We start from the raw sequence: 12,637 nt of genomic DNA, 5'->3' as shown, positions 1-12,637 counted from the left end.
ACAAAGTGCACAGTACCAAACCAGTGGAGAAAAGACTTTTTTGCCATTTTTCGGACAAGTTGTTTTTTTTGCTGAAGAGGTACTTGACAAATGTAAATAGTTTCCTTTCTCTGTGGCACAAATTAATTGAGTGTCTTTTGGAATAACAGATTTAGTGGCTGTTTCTTTAAAAAGTAATTATGGCATTATTCGGAGCACAATAGCGGTCCTTTGAATACAGGCGGCGTGTGAGCAGCATTCGCTGATGGAGGAGTTGTGATTAGAGAGAAGAATGTGATTTTCTTCATTAAAACGGACAGTTTTTGTTACTTTGCAAAGTTTTTCACTCCCAAGGCTTGTGCATCAGAAGATAGAGAGCAAGATAATGAGATAGAAGGGGTGGCGGTAGAAAGAGCTTTTACCAGAAGCCTGAGATACAGAGTGGAAGAACAATCAAAACCCAGAGCCGAGTGAGCGACTGACAGTAAAAGGAGGAGAGGGAAGCCGACTTATTCGTCAGGTCATTTGTAAAGATTTCTCAGTATGAAAGATTGAAGAAAGATACAGAAAAACAAAGATCCACTCTCCTTGTGCCGCTTGTTGCTTTATTACAGCGAGAGGAACCGATTAATCAACATAATGCATTTAACCAATTATGCTATAGATGTAATCTGGAGAGCTAATTCAATGGAGACCCTCGGTGATTCATGAGGGCCGGTTTATTGTTGTTCTGCGTTGGGAGGTCCGAAGTCCCAACGGGAGATGACTAAGAGGCTCTAAGGAGCGCTCAGGAAACATCTGAACTGACATCTCTCAACAGAACACGCTATAAATATCTCACAAGCTTTTATTGATTTGTCTAAAATCTTTTGAACTTGAAACAAACATTTACATTGACAGTTCATAGCTTTCTTTTATTGGTCTCTTTAACCTGGAGACGCATTGATCACATTCAGAGCACTTCCTATTAAAAGATAAAATTGTGATGAAAAGGAAAAAACAGAGAATTGGAGCCAAGAAAAACATGGATAAAATGAACTGCTGTTCATTGAACACATCAAAGACAAAGTGATATGAAGGCAGAAAAGAACGAGTCGAACTTTTTTTGCGGAACATGGGTGGGAGGTTTATATTTGGATTAGTAACTTGAAGTCACACATTCATGGCTTACTGGGGCACTAGAGCCTGCCTTCATTACCGTGATCAGCAACACCTGTGGTTTTCCTTCCTTACAAGTCAAGTGATCTGAAAGAACAGGCGTCTATAATCAGGCTGTTGTTTGTGCTAACAGGTGCAACATAGCTAACAGGCAAGTCTATACTGTATATACACTCTCCTCAGAAGAGATCTAGCCAGACGTAATGAGTGAAAACACCTGAGTGAACCATGCGTGAACAGTCACTGGAAGTAGATATTAGGCCTTTTTCTAACCATCCATCCATTATTATACATTCTGTTTTAATGGTTATTCTTTATCTAAAGTCGTCTTGCTCCTCCTACCTCATCGTCCATCCACACAAGCAGCCTCCTGCACCTGCACACAGAACAATAACAAGTAAACATGGTCAGATTTTGGCGACTAGTTAACAGCTGTTTTAAGATGCGATATACAAGTCCCCTCACTTGCCTTTCTTACTCATAGCCGACCCTCCTCACTCCATTATTTCTGTTTCTACTCATCCTTTGCCTTGATAATGTGCCTCCTCCACTCCAATACGCACGCACTTCTAAACACACACACACACACACACACACACCATTCAGTTCCGCCAGCTTGTCGGTGTGTGACTGATTGATTACTACCCGGAAGGCTTGGCTTTGTAGGTGTCGGAAACAGGACAGGTACCCCAGACCACAGGGGGCACAGAGAAGATTGATGTTTCTCTCTTTCACAACCCCTCACCCTTTCTTTCTCTCAATCGCTCTCTCCATTTCCATCTTTACTATGAGTCACACGCACACTCATTGACCCCAACTAATCATTGTAAGGGCTTTTATAGCATTTGTTGCTAAAATAAGGCAATTTGTAGCTTTTTTTCAGTTATAAATTCAGCTGTCAGGGGTAAATTGCAGCCACTTATGGACTCCGATCACAGACAGGCATGTAAATTATGTTTCTCATTTGGGGAAGCACATTTATGCAAATCAATTTCAAATGAAAGCATACAACCACAGAATACACAGGTGAATGTGTTACTGTAATGTAAAGTTCATCGTTGTGTATCGTAAAAAATCTCATTATTATTAATGAAGCCTTTAAAACCAGGAAAGGAAAACACTTAAGCCATATTACTATAATCATAATCTAAGATGATGTCTCGTATCACAACATCAGTTCAATAATGATATACTGTATATTGTCGAGCCCTAAATATAAGAGGAAATACTTGCAGCTTTTACAATGTTGAAAAAAATCCTTTGTCATATTATAAACTGCTCTGCAGTGTTTTTGCGTCTCTGAAGCCTGCAAATTCGATTATGTGTTATTCTGGACTTCCTGGAATGTATGTCTTTGTCTTGCAGCCCTTTGCTCTGCTTTGAAGCTGATTTTGCTCTCGACCCGGTGTCGGCCTTTCATGCAACTGGATGGTCCCACGCTTGCTTTTCTCAGATTGACAGTGTCGACCTGCACATGTGCTCTTTCCCCTTTTTTATTTTTGAAGATTCAGTCACCATGATGTCCACAGTCCTGCAGCAGGCTGATGGGTCATGCGTCTTTTGCACCAGCCGATACTGGAGGTTGAGAGAGAGAGAGAGAGAGAGAGAGAGAGAGAGAGAGAGAGAGAGAGAGAGAGAGAGAGAGAGAGAGAGAGACCACTCTCTCTGGTCCAGCTCTGCAGGAGGCATTAATGATCTGATTTGGGATCTGCCCTTTACTACCCCAACCAGCTGTAACACAGCATTTGCAATAATAACAGCTGATGTGGGACCACCCAGTGTTCACCCCCAGCCAGGTGTTCTTGGGCACCTGGAAATTTAATGATGTGACCAGGGAAGCGACCCTTTCACACTTTGACCAGTTGTCTGTTTCAGCTCTACCTCTCGTTCCACCTGCTGTATACCTGCAGCCTCATTCCACAACACAGAGGCTTCAAGTGAACTGTTTGTTCACATCTCGAACCCCTTGATTGACACTTGAGACCCCCTAAAAGCCTCAACTGCAAAATTTCGAGGGGTCTCTAAAATTAAAGACAATTATTTGAAAAAGAAAGCAAAACAACGGTTGGGCCGATGGGCGAGTAATGTAATCTGTATCCCCGAACACCTTGTACCATTAGTAACACAGACTACCACTACAGGCCGAGTCCACAACTCTACAATTCTCCTCTTCAGGTTTGTTTTCAGCACCCTGAACGTACATCACGATACAGTCAATCAGACACTCACTGACCCGAGCGTAGATGTGCTGCGTGCTAAATCCACAATGTGAAGCAAAGCATCCAGACATGATTAGCACGATGAAGTAGCAAGTGGAAGTCTTGCTGGGAAAAATATTTCCTATTTTCAGAGAATTGTATCGTGTGAACTGCAGAAGTGCAAGAGATGAAGTAGATGTTAAAACATTTTCAATATAGGTTTGTATCCCTCTGTTCCTCTGCTTTTTCTTTATTTCTCTCCCTCTTTCACCCACTATTTACTTATGCAAATTTGGACAAATATATTTCCACTTCTGTCAACTTCCCTCTTGTATATTGCGTTATGCAGAAAAAGACTGTTACTTCAAATTGCCTCCTTCATCACGGCCAGTGGTGCAGCAGAGTCTCTAGGTCCCTCGAACCCCCCGCAGAGCTCAGCTCAGTGTGGAGTAAATCCCCAAACTTGTCTCTCTCAGATAGATTACACTGCATCTCTCTCTGTTTCTCTCTCTCTCGCTCTCTCCCTTCAACACCCACACACAGGTTCAAATCTTCCCATAGCTTTGGACTACATGCTGTGCTCCATATTCCTCTAATAACCTTGAAGATTCCTGTCGTACATGTTTGATGCAATTCTTTACCCTTCATGCAACTGAATAGGGATCCGTGTGTCTCTGTGCATCTTGTGTACTTCATGTTTTGACGCTTTTATTTTCCCTTTCAGTATATTCAGAGGAATCAAATGTGAAAGTGGAATGAAACATTATTACATCAGTAACTACTGCAGTTATGCTGTACATCTTGAGGTTATCTAGTACCATTTTCCTTTTATAATAATGTATGCCATATTTCTTTTTAGTAATAACAACATTAAGATATTGCCATCTGACAACATTCTGCTCCGAGAAATGAAACAAATCAAACCTCACTTGAGGTCTAGACCTCCATAAATTAAAATATAAATAGGCTCTGAAATTATGGATGGTGATTCAGCAGATCAAATGGAGAGTCGTCAAGCTTTGTCCATGATAATTAGTAAACCTATTGCTTCATTAACATACATACACTGCACAAAAATATTAAGGGAACACTTAAATCACACATTGGATCTCGATGAATGAATTCAAGTTGAAAATCTTTATTGTTTTATTGATATCTTCACTGTGTAATCTGTCGAGAACAAAATGGAAACCAAAATCATTAACCCATTGAAGGCTGGATTCAAAATCACATCAGAAACATGCAAACGCGTAGCCCGCTGGAGGTCATGTTGTAGAGCACCGGCAGTGCTCCTCCTGTTCCTCCTTCACAAAGGAGCAGACACCGGTCTATGCTGCTGGGTTGTTGCCCTTCTACGACCCGGTCCAGCTCTCCTGCTGTAATGACCCGTCTCCTGGTACCTCCTCCACGCTGGGAGACACAGCAAACCTTCTAGTGATGGCTCATATTGGATGTGCCCTCCTGGAGGAACTGGACTACCTGTAAAACCAGAATGGACCTCAGTAGTGTCAAGAGGTGATGATAAGAGGTATTCCAGACAATACAGTGTGGATCGCTTGGTGGTCACTTAGCAGCATGTTTTAAGACTAAAGATTATTATCCTGGTTTGACGGAAGCATGTCTGGTTGAAGATCAAACAACTTAATAGAGGTGTCTGAGAAGTTTGGTGACAGCATCTAAGATCATTCTGTGTGTGCATGGATACTTTAAATCCTTTCTCAAACCATAAACTCTGATTCAAATGTCAATACGTGTGACTTACCGCTCAAACATGATTCATAAGTGGTGATACTTGTCCTCCAGAACATCCAGTATTTGCAGCTACTATCCTTTTAACTTTTCTAAAAGACGATACGTAGGATTTAGCTTTTAAAGGAAGTCGAGCAGAATGTGTTCTGGAGTGAGTGACATCTGGGGGCGATGTCATACGGACTGATTACCTAAAATGTCATTAATTATCTACAGTATGTAAGTTGTTCATCTAAAATACTCCAAATAGCTCCTTATCGTCTTTGCCTTTTCAATCATATGAACTAAAAACTAAAATCTTTATCACTGTTTGATGACTTGTCTGAAGTAATTCTGAGAATAATTATCATCACCTGTAGCAACCACCAGCTGCTTCATCAAGATGTGACATCCTTTATATTCGTGAAGTGTTTCCTCAATCTAATGATTTTTTTGTAGCTCTTTTTTTTCCAGTATTTTTCTTCATCAGACTTATGTATTTTCATTAAAGCATCACTTAACTCCCCAAACATGTCTGAATGAAACATATAGTTCCCAATAAGCAATGGGAGCCCCCGCACAGTTGGACTGGGAGAAAACAGTTTAGTCTCAAAGGGTTGGCACAGAAATCTGACACCATATTGTGCTGCACGGGCAATTTAAATGCCATTTCAAAGCATATTGTGAGTACAATCTTCCAGAGTTGCCAAACGCAATCTTACCATATGTGAAACGGCCGTCGTTGTCGTCCCAAAGGACTGATCGAGATATAGAAGGCATTTCCACCTCGCTGTTCTAAACACCGTCATATATTATGCTGACACATTCATTTTTGAGTCACTGAAACATTTGTTCACCCCCAAAGATTTCCCTTTCCCTTGCTAGTGGAAGTGCTTCCTATATGTGTGTAGCATGCGCATGCAGTTATCACACTCGAAGCAGCTTTTTAAAAGTAACTAGATGTTCCTTTAAGCGTGCTTTAAGTGACGAGAAGCCACAAACAACCATATGTGGATGACTGGAGGGATAAGATGCCGGAGCAGACTCAAGGTGTCATCCCCGAGGGCTGATGGAGGAGTATGCGAAAACTCAAGGAAAACAACATATTGCTTCATGTTTTAATTGGAGCAAGTTAATGGTCCATGAAGACTTGTGTATTAGTCACTAAGACAAGCTGTTCTGATCAAAAATGTGTATGTACTGTGTGTGTGTGTGTGTGTGTGTGTGTGTGTGTGTGTGTGTCCACATAAAAAGTTCTGTTTTCTGCATCTCTGCCTGTTTTGCGTCAAGCCTCCAGGGAGGAACACTATCGGGTTGCCATCTTCTTCCACCAAACTTTTTTGTGAGATCAGATTTCTTAGGAAGCATAATAAGAGAGCTTCTTCACTGATAGCCGGTGTGAGCACATAATTGCGTCCTTGTTTTAGTGAAAAACAACCAAACAATAATTACGCCCTATGTACAAAATGATTCTAGGCTTGATAAAATATGCCAGCGAACCACTCCGGTGAATGTGTGCGGTGAAAGTGTTTGACGTAATTGAAGTGTGTCGCATGTGTGTTTATCTACGGGAGAAGCAGAAAGCTGCTGTGATATCAATACAGCGTGTCCATCATCTTTATCAGCTGTCACCACAGTTAATGGGGTGGACCGCTTTCTAAACACACACAACCATGAGTGGGAAATGAGGCAATTCGATTGGGATGACTTATATCTTGTCTTTGCGGAGCACTTCCTTTTACACCTCAGTCAATATATTGTGGAATCATTAAGTTCCTCACAGTGTTTCCTCCAAATTAAAATGAAATGGCCATTTTTGTCATTTTCATTGTCGCAGGAAACACTATCATTGTATCGTTGCTCCATCAGATTTGATTTCTTTAATGAAATTACAGAAAAGAACGAGTATTATATAATTGTTACTGTTCTTACAGATATACAATTGATCCTGTAAAGCTCTTAGAGGCTGTACTAAAAGTCAATGTGAGCTTAATGCTAGCATGCTCAGAATGACGAGTCAGTGTCATAAAACACGGCATCATTTTATGATGATGGAAATTTTGATGATCCGAGATAATAATTTAGTTAACGTTGACGGCTGGATGATGAAAGTGTAGGTGGTCAAAAATGACTTAGCATTATTTTTCATCGCTTTCTATCGTAAAAAAGATCTTTAACTTCAAAGAAGTGAGCTTTATTAAGAGACGGAGGGAGGAAGAAGAAAGAGAAGTACACCAGAACAAGAGTTGGATGTAGAGAAAAAGCTGCTTAGCTGTTGTTTCTTTTTTAAAGGGGGCATTTAAAAAACAAAGCGTGAGTGTCAAAAGAAAGACTTGAAGAAAGAGGAAAGCCACAAAGTGATAAAAACCAAAGACACAGAGGACGGAGAGCAGAAGAAAGGTGTACGGTTTGTATTTCATCCTCCTGCTGTTTGTGTCTGCCGCTCTCATCGGAGCACTAAAGCTTCCAAGGCGAGATGTCTTTATTACGATGTATCCCCACACCACATTTAACCTGCCCAGCGTGTCCTCTTCCTTATCCCCTTCTCTCCTCTCTGCAGCTGTTTTTGTGGGTTTTTCTCTCTTTCTGTTTCCTTTTTTGTTTCCTTCTCTTGAGCAGCATATATTGGCAACTCTTTTCACTGTGACAATACATCTGAATAGGTAGCGTTACAGGCTCACTTACTTTGATCTATTCAATTCAAGCAAGGCATTTATGCGACTTACATCCAGTCATCCCTCTTTCCTCCATAACCTTGGTGTGAGCCAAGCCTGGCAGGAGTACATATTCTCTCATCCCTGTGTGTGTGTGTGTGTTTTCATCTCTTTCCCTTGCACAACAATGTTTTTTTAAGCATACGTGAGTTTGCTCTTATACTTTTACGTGCGTGTGTGTGTGTGTGTGTGTGTGTGGTGAGTGTTATTGGCTGGTTAAAGTGTGAGTGGCTGTGTGGATCAGGTGGTGTTTATGTGCAGCTCTGGGATCTGTCTTTAGGTGTGTGTGTGTGTGTTGTGGCTCACGGTGAACTTGAAGTGTGAGCTGCAGAGAGATCTCTTTATTTGAAGGGGAATAAAGCCGGTAAAGGGGGCTGCTTCTATCTGTCCGCAGTGGTCAATGTCGGCTCACTGGCTCTTTAAATTCAGATTGGCAGTTTTTAATAAGTGGAGTGAGAATTACTATAAAGTGGAGCGTGCTTTAGTGTGCTCCAGAAACGATGAACAAATGACTCCTGTTCAAGTGTAAAGTAATCACAGTTCTGGGCAAGTTCGGCCTTGTGATAATTCCTCTCTATTTGGTGAGTCATCATACGTGGTCATCAAAGACTTTCATCAAAAATATTCAAACTATTCAAAAATATTCAAACTCTGAATATGTGGCCTTGTAATATTAATTGCTTCTCTGAAAATCTGCTGTGTTGCTAAATTGTTGTCAGGTTGAAGCAAGTCATGACTAGTTTTTCCTTGTCTTAGTGTTTCTTTTAAGTAAATCTAAATGTACACTCTGTAAAGAGACACATTGTGTAAAATCATGCTTTATTTGACATTTTTAGGTTTACGTTTTCGCATTTGATTTGACTTGATTAAAGCATATTTTAGGTTTTAACATGCACATAAATAAATTTGGTTTAAAGTTGGATACATAAGATAAATATTATACACATTGATCTACAAATGTCAGCTTTACCATGATGAGTTTCCACAGATTTAAAGGAACAAAGACACCAACTCTTCTTCATTGCGCAAACACACTTCCATTCATTTATGAATGAAATATCACTGTGAATGACCAAAAGATCACCATGAAACAAGTTGATGACTTACATTATTTTTGCATTACAGATTTTCAAAAAATTTACTCGCTCAAATGTTCCACCTAGTGGGGAATTTAGGATGCAAATAGATAAAGTGTAGTAAAATAAACACCTATGTGTATATGTGTAATGTGTGTTTTGGAGGTTTATTTTCCACTACTCTGTAAGAAGACGTTTTATGGAAGCAAAATCAAAATTGACCACTGCAGGAAAAATAATGTTTAATGCATTATTTCTAACTTTAAAGATAGTTAATACACGAACCAACGGTTAAACGTAGCATCAAAGCAAGCGCTAAACAACATGGTTTGACCATCTTTTATGTAACCCTCCTGGTAACTGTTCTGGGAGTGGGTGAATGTTTCTCATGTGAGACATAAGTGAACACTCAGACACATTTAAGTGACAGCTTCTGCAGTTGAGGTTTATCACTCTAACATCACTTTTTGAGTTCCGGAGAAGAAGCTACAGCTACAGTCTTAAACAATGATTGACACTGATTTTGTGTCATGTAGACACATGCAGTACACTCTCAGTACAGTAATGCTAAGGCATATGAACACACACACACACACACACACACACACACACACACACACACACACACACACACACACACACACACACACACACACACACACACACAGACAGACAGAGACAGAGACCTTTATGTAACCCTCAGATAGTGTCCTTGCCCTCAGCTGCCACTGGCTAATGTGTCGCACTCGGAGGTGGTGAAATGTGGTCATAGTTGCTGGCACTTGCCTCGGGTAACTCCCACATAAACACACACAGACGGACACACACAAACGCATCTGCACAAATGTGCAAACTTGTCCCCGAGGGTGTGACGAGAGGACAGTGAATCAAAGGACGCTGAGAAACGGTCATCTCTGACACAGATCGACTCAGACAGTCATTTCCCTCCTCCTCCTCTTTTCCAACAGCACAGTGAATAACCTTTATATCACACTGCTTCATATGCTCGTATGCAATGCAATATGTCGCCACTGATGCAGCAGCATGGAAACAAAGTTAATTGCCGTTGAAAACTATTTCACAAGATACAAATACGCTGTACCCACAGGCATCAATGTTGCACTTGTATCCACGCTCCATATCTGTATTGCCTCACGTTTAAATTACGTGGTTGTATTTCATTATGTCCTTTGTTTGGACTTTCTCTTCGCACCGGACTGTATGTCAAAATGTGATATTTAATTACTGTGCGTCCATTACAATCACACACAGTGACCTTCGGGTGTACAGCAGAGAATGATGCTGCTCTGTTGTGGGTGGGTGGGCTGATAGAAATGCTCCCATTTGTCCCAGAAACCAATTATTTGCTTCCTTTGAATAATTGGGCAATGTTGGTTAAGGTCACAGCGAGACAACTTCAGTTCATCATGACTCTATTTCCCTTTGACTCTCTACCCACAGCGTTGTAATTACAAATAATAACGAAAGGTAAACATGCATATAACTCTCTTAAACTGTCTCCTTTGAAGTCCTTGAAAAGCCGCTAAGACTCACTTGATGGAGGCAAAACTACATCATGTGCACACACACTCGCATAAAGAAATGGCAAAAGCAATTTTCGAGCTATATATATTTTCCATCTGTTTATTGTGGAACAAAACGGTTGAACGGGGAAGAAAAATGCTCCAGGGAGTTCAGTTTGCCATTCATGTGTCCTATCTGTGTGAATTAAGAACTGAAAGTGCATAGATACACCCCCCCACCCCGTTATCCAAATGTGTAGAAAGAGGCACGGTGGTGCAGACATCAGCAGTTTAGTGAATCTCTGCATGCGCTGAGAAATAGGAAGACCTGAGGGAAAAGGTCAAAGCAATATAAATTTGACATGTAGATAGGAAGGGCTTCCTTACCTTCAGGGGGTGTGAGTGTTCTTCTCTACACTTTTGCACATTACACAAGGCTGTGTGCTGTGTGCAAAATGTTCTTCCTTCCTTTCGATTATAAACCAGTTTTTTTTTTTATGTCGTGTGCATGTACACAAACTTTGGCTGCATTTCAATGACATCTCACCTCAAGTAATAATCTCGAAATGTCTGTTAAGTCACTGTCGGTGGATGGTGATAGAGTCTACAGCTCACTGATGCATTTTGTTTGTAATATTCATATATTTGCAGTGTTACGAATGGGGTTCATTCCAGGAAAAAACGCCTTCATATGGTTGTTCTCCATTGTATACACACAATACATTTAAATATGCACACAAATCTGAAAATTTGAAGCTCATGTATCAACAAAAAGACTCCAGACTACTAAACTTTTGGCGCGATCCCCTTGTTTTCACTAAAATAGAATCAATCGGGACTGAAATGTTCAGGCTTGCCACTTCAACATCTTACCTTACTATACATAGCATATTTAAAATACAAATACATAGCAAATACAATTTAGTTTGATATTACTACAGTTTGGTTTTTATCTTGTTAATCCTAATTTCAGACTTCACTTAAAGTCTCTGTGATACATAGAGCACATACATTAATAAGTAATTAGCACTTTGTGTACATGAATTAGTCATTTTTGATCTCTAATTACTTAAAGAGTAACTTAGCACCAGGCTATAAAGCAATGTTTTGCAGAAGTGTGCTTTGTTGCACCTACAACCAAACCCACGAGTGATGTCAAAGCTAAGCCTAAACTCAGGCTTCAGGTTTCTTTTTCATTTGTATAGAAAATGAAACAGGAAGTGCTGCATCCTATGAAGCATAAACTAAAACCAGCACAAAGAGTGTAGTGCAGGAGGAGTTTCATTTATAATAGGACGACACCGCTGTACTGAAACGCAGCTGCATTACAACACTTTCAGGACAATTTACTTATACTTTGGCACGAGTCATTTTTTTAATACCTACCGGGCTCCAATTAATTCTTTGTGTCAAAGGTGTAATAAATTTATAAATGTAGGAGTTTACTAAAAATCCTTTTAGCGCTTGGCAGTTTTTTTGTTGATAAATAACACGGATGAAAGGCATCCAATTTGAACTCGAGCCAAAAAGCTACTTTAGTGGATGATAATTCATCTGGATTGTTCAACACATTATTATGATTTTAAGATTGCAGATTCATTATTGACCTTGGAAGTAAAAGTAGACAAAACAACCTCAGCACAAAGTCCATCTAGTTTCATTTATATAAGCTTTACTTCACACAATAGGTGGGAAGCAAATCATGTTGTTAATCATACGTTGCAATGTTTTCTATTCCAGCAAATACTTGAAAGTGTTGAATACTGGATGTCAAATATTTCTTTTTTACCGTCTATTGTTCAGCAGAAGGAATTATTTAGAGGATGGAGAAATAAAAAAATCTCCCAAAATGCTAACATCTCAGAAACAAGAACAAACTAAAACACAGACACACACAGCAGAGATACACCCGTCATGTGTACGTGCTCACACAGACCCACACACTGCTGGTGGCCAAATATCCATTCACACATTCCCACTGACGGGCACAGTATAATGGGAAGGGACAGCCTCCCCCAGGCGCCAATCAATCAGCATGTCCTCACGCTCTGAGACAGCCTTCATGTGGAACAGGCGTGGTGGTGGAGTCCAGTTTCATCACTGATGTTTGTGTGCGTCTGTGTATGCGAGTAGTCTTTGTGTGCAAACAGCCGCGTCGCTTATTGTTTTGATCAAACCCTCACAAACGAGAGGGAACAAGATAAAAGGCAAACTCGTGCTGAACACGGGATGGGATTCCTCTTCCTCCGTCTGTCTCTAAC

Source organism: Anarhichas minor, unplaced genomic scaffold (assembly GCF_050575085.1).
Source record: "Anarhichas minor isolate MPS153535 unplaced genomic scaffold, ASM5057508v1 ptg000025l, whole genome shotgun sequence".
Classification (NCBI taxonomy): domain Eukaryota; kingdom Metazoa; phylum Chordata; class Actinopteri; order Perciformes; family Anarhichadidae; genus Anarhichas; species Anarhichas minor.
The sequence above is the reverse complement of the archived record's forward strand: the minus strand, read 5'-3'. Positions refer to the sequence as shown.